The sequence below is a fragment of the Neltuma alba genome, unplaced genomic scaffold, assembly GCF_004799145.2.
Source record: "Neltuma alba isolate B1F8T4 unplaced genomic scaffold, ASM479914v2 tig00010689_pilon, whole genome shotgun sequence".
In the NCBI taxonomy this organism is placed as follows: domain Eukaryota; kingdom Viridiplantae; phylum Streptophyta; class Magnoliopsida; order Fabales; family Fabaceae; genus Neltuma; species Neltuma alba.
Genome location: NW_021635529.1, coordinates 275,956 through 281,273, shown reverse-complemented (window position 1 = coordinate 281,273; position 5,318 = coordinate 275,956). Strand labels below are relative to the sequence as shown.

Below are 5,318 nucleotides of genomic sequence, written 5' to 3'. Positions count from 1 at the left end.
TTATAATAAGGAACGGAGGGAGTACTTAAGAAGTTGGCAATGGATTCTAGATATAAAGCCTCTCTTCATTTTATTTCTAACATGTATAATTTTTCTTCAAATTAATTTACTTAACTTATAAACCGATATATAATCTAATGTTATATAATGTTATATAAGAGTATTTTAGGAAGATCAAGTCATGTTTGTTATAATTAAATAATAGGTTAATATAATTTTGACACCGCTATAGAACTAACATTTTAAGAACTTCTAAATTCCAGGAACTAAAATCATGAATTTAAAATTTGAGGAAGAAAATATTATATCAACCCTTGATGGTATAATTTATCAAATTTCCTTAACGTACGTATCCAAATTAATTAAGCAGCTTACGTAACAAGGATAATAAATTTAACAATGTTAAAACCTACGGATTCCAATCTGTGCTTGTGTGTAGGTGTTTGTATTTGGGTATATGTATGAGAGAGAGAATGTGGGAGAGAGAGAAGGAGTCAGTGTCAAGATAGCTGTAAGGGAAGGGAAGGACCAAAACCCTCCATTAAATACCAACTCTCTCTCTCTCTCTATGGCACAGTGTCACAAAATAAAAAGCCTTCTTATGGATCCATCATCATCGCCCAGAGGAAACAGATCAGAGATAATTACGAGAGGCCCTTTTGTTCAATTTCCATGTTTCTTCCTTCTCTCCCATCATCCCTCACCTCTGTGTCTGTGTTTCGCCCTAGATTTCATTTCCTCAATCTCCCCGAAACTTAGAATTCTTCGTCTTGCTGATGAATATGGTGATATTCTTCTCTCAATTCTCAAGTTGTTGGTCTGAGAGCTTGAAGCTGCCAGCATGATCTGGTAATTAACCAACCACACTACTTCTATATTTATATATATAAAACATACCTCTTGTCTATATACATCAATCAGTATATATATATATATAGTGAAGATTCGTTCCACTGGTGGATTTTAGAGTTTGTATTAGTCTTGATTCAGTCCAGAGATTAATTTGGCCATTGATTTCTGAAAATAAACGAGCAATTCTTGTTGTATAACGAAAAGGGTTATGTATAGATCTCGTTAATAACCTAGATTTGGTTCTTTTCTTTTTTCTTTGAGAAGGGGGGAGAGGGGGAATTTTGAGGGTTAATTAATCGATTTTAGATTCACTGAAATTATATTTGTCATTGAGATTACTGGGAAGGGTATAGCTTCAAGAAGAGGAGGACACAGTAATTCAAAATATTTGGAAGGATTTTAATAAGTCATTTGTTATTATGAAGAAGAAAAGATAATTAAAGAAACTTAACGAAATAAATTAAACTAAGAAATGGTTCTGGTGATGTATCTCTAATCTTTAATTAAAATAATTCGGGAAAAATACTACATCCACATCTTCTTTCTCCATAACCACAAACCGAATGACTTTTCTGTTTTTTGGCCCTTTGAAGTGATCCCCATTGAGAGGCAAGCTAATTTCACAGAATTAATTAGAATGAATTAAATCCTTATAAAACCTCAAAAGAACAAATCAAACCAGCTGGTAATTATTGAGATCGATGAGGTTCTATCAGGTCATCTTGCAGCTTCAATCACTCAAATACCGACAGATCCATTTCTCAACTTTCTGAGTTCTCTGGGATTGTTCTCAAGCCCTGAATCCATTAATTATTTCAGGTATATATTAATCTTTCACACTTTCATATTTTATTCTTCTCCTTCCTTAATATTTTTTATATATTAGATATCCATGTGGGCAATATAATAACAAATTTACTTTTTTTTTTGGCCAATCAATAACAATCTTACTCACATTTATACGTTGGAAAGGTCAATTTTAATTTAATTTAATTTGTTACCTTTGGATGACTTTAACAAATTAATCAAGAGATTGAGATTTTTATAGATGTATAGAGAGAGATTGGAATATATAATTAACGATGGAAATTTGAAAATGTGTGTGTGTGTGTGTAAGACAAAGTTAGAGGGCAGTTGTTATATTGAAGATTCCAGGGCTGCAAACCGATTTGTCTGTACATGTGCACGTGTTAGGTGAATTTGGAAGTGTTTCTGTCTTGGAAAAAATAATACAGTAATTTCTTATTTATTAATATTATTTAATGTTTTTGAGGGCAATAAATACTGACTTGTTTCCATTCCATCGACTCCCTTCCTTTCATTATACTCTTCCACTCTTATTCATAAAGCATTGAAATAAGATTTGTTCTTTTATTATATTTATAAGTTATATCATTAATTTTTTCACTTGAATACACAGTTTAATCTTCATTTGTTTTTTTTAATGATTTTACCCTCCATCTGTCATTGTGTAAATTGTTATTTTCTTGAAATGTTTATTTGTTATTAAATAAAAATAAATTCGAAAATTTATTAAAATTTAAAATAAGTTAATAAAATTTAAATTTTTTCTTAATTTCGGTAAAATATGTTGGAAGTGACTAATGATGAGAACCAGATAAGTACTTATCTTTTTTTTTTTTTTTTTTACAACAGAAGAGTACTTATCATCATTTTGCATATTGCACACAAATTAATAAATATGTACAAATATGATATACTTTACATAATTTACCTCTCAAATATATTTCTAACTGTATAATTTATCAAGCCTCGAAGGATATTTAATTTTACTTTAAGGGTGAAATAAAAAAAATAATATTAGATGTTGCTTTGTAATTGAGAATATATATAAAGGACCTATACTATAATATGAAACAATTTTTTCCCCCTAAAAAGATACTCCTAAATATTATGAAACGGGCAGAATACGTTTATTTTGCTTCTTTTGGGAACATTTATTGTGAGTCACATGAATGATGAATCTGAATTCTGAAACATAAATAAGCAACGTTTATAGTATACACATGTTGATGTGGTCCAATAATTCAATATTCTCTCTCTCTCTCTCTCTCTCTCACACACACACACACAAACAATAGCCTAAATCAAAGCCAGTTCTTTCTGCTTTTGTTCTTACTTTTGCCCTTAATTTTGGGTTTAGGCCAGCTTGCATGCATTTTGATTGGAAAAATAAAACATTATTTTAATCCTCTGTATGTAATTCTATTTTTCTAAAGATTAATTAATTTATTTTCTAATAATTTATCTCTTCATCCGTCATTTCAACGTATATTTCATAAGAACTCAGGTTCAGTATATTTTGTTATTTTTCGGAGGAAAAAAAACTTTGGGTCATAATACTAAAAAACACTTTTAGAATGATGACCACTAGATTATTTTAAGAAAATTCTGCGGAGAACAAAGTTAAAACCGCAATTATATATCTGTCATAGTGACAAAAAATAAAATTTATTTTTTCAATATATTGTGTGTTATGTGTTTTAGGCAAATATGGTCAACCAACTTATTAATTTTTAGAGTTGTTCTAGGAGTTTGGCATTGGCGTTATATAGTTATTGCTTGAAAATCAGTAGACATACTACTAACTAATTATATAACTTCCTAACTAACCAAACTCTTCTGACTATATTGACTTCTATTGAAGAAAATTTTAATATTTTAGAGAAATTACTAATTTCAACTTTATTAATGCATGCAAAGTTTTTAGTAGGTGTTTATAATAAGGACCACAACAAGTATCCAATATTTGCTATTCTATTAAACATCATCATTAATCATTAGCTGACTCATTAATTGGTACATAAAGACTTTTGAATATTATTATTAATTTTTTTCCTTTATGTTTTAATTTGGATTTCGACCAAATTGATGGTTAGATCTAATCTTTTAAAGCGATGTTCATCCATAGTGAAGCAGGAAACAACTTCAAAGTCAGGTAGGGTTTTAAAAGGAAAAAGAGCTTCAAATAATACTTGTCTTTTTTGTCAAACAAATATATTTCCATAGTCCATTAGTTTGCATCTTGCTTAAACTAATATATACGACCCTATATATATAATTGTTTTGTTTAGACTTGTCAGAGAGCTGGTGAGTTCATATATGATTTCTCAAAGATGAAATTCAAGCAACCACATAAATTGGCCTTCTTCTTAGAGACATTGTTGGGATTTAAGTTCAAATCAGATACATGTTTTTCCCTATATTATTACATCAAGTTTAAGAAATGAGTTGCGTCATTTCAAAACTGGGAATGATGAGAATTTACTTTGGTTCAAAAGATAAGGATCAAATCTTTAAAAGAGTGTGGTTTGTTTTTTCATAAGATACAATTTGGATTTGTATCATCATTTGATGCATTTTTTTTTCATTTTTACCCTTAATTAATTAATATATATATATATCTTTTTCATCTCTTTTATTTGCTTATTCTCTCTCATATCTTTTTTCACTCTTTCTCTTTCCCACTTGCCCTCTCCATAGATAAAGGTATTTTAGGAAAATAAATTACATATTTTACATATTTATTGTCTTTAACTAATTTTAACTTTTTTAAATTGTGTGATTTAGTTGTTTAATTAATACTCATATTTTACACAAGAGGGATATAATGCAAATTTCATAAATGTTTTTTTGTAGAACCAACAGGAATATCCTTTTCCTTCTAACTATGTTTGTTCTATTTATATAAGATTTCAGATTCAAACCTCTAACTAGTTGCTTAAGGGACGAGAGTCACTTAAGCACTATGCTCACACCAAATTTGATTTGGGCTTATTTCCTATTGTATTTTATCCCAATCATCTTTACAAGAAGTATATGTGTGTATTTATTTATATATTTGCAGGGCCGTCTTCCTTCCCCCCCCCCTCTTATTACCAGTACAATTGATCTGAAACAGACTAATTAATTAACACAATTAAAGACCAGGAGCTTATCATCTACGTACGTACCTTGCCTGCATTAATGGGACATGTACTGCCTCAAGCCAACATGGTGCCATCTCTGCAAGCTTCTGATGAAGATAAGGGATGAGGAGAAGACAAGAATACATAAGCAAAGAGACAAAAGGTATTGTAAACATTAGAAAATATATTAATGTGCCAAGGCCTTCGGTTGACTAGTTACAATGAAAGAAATGTAAGATAACCGACGCCTCGCAAAATATTACAGATTACTTACATCTTTTCTTTATCAAAACTAGAAATTTGATTAAATTTGGTTAAATTTTAAATTCCAATAAATTATATTATCTCAGGTATCTCAAGATTCACTTCTTATAGAAGTGTGATTTTTTTTTTATTCATTCAAATGGGATTTGAATTAGAGATTCAGAAATTAGGAGGAACATATGAAAATTTAAAATTAATTAATTATTTCTTCATTTAAGCCCTCAATTGATGTACTATTTAATTATGATATTTTCATTTAATTAAATATATTTA

General features: G+C 29.3%; 1 long non-coding RNA gene across 1 annotated transcript; it reads left to right on the top strand.

The window, feature by feature from the left end:
• The first annotated feature begins 585 nt into the window (after positions 1 to 585).
• LOC114758362 (uncharacterized) lies at positions 586 to 5,117 on the top strand. The gene is made up of 2 exons (XR_003741782.1): positions 586 to 1,671; positions 4,721 to 5,117. It is a non-coding gene; the product is annotated as an uncharacterized LOC114758362 (long non-coding RNA).
• The last annotated feature ends 201 nt before the right edge of the window (positions 5,118 to 5,318 follow it).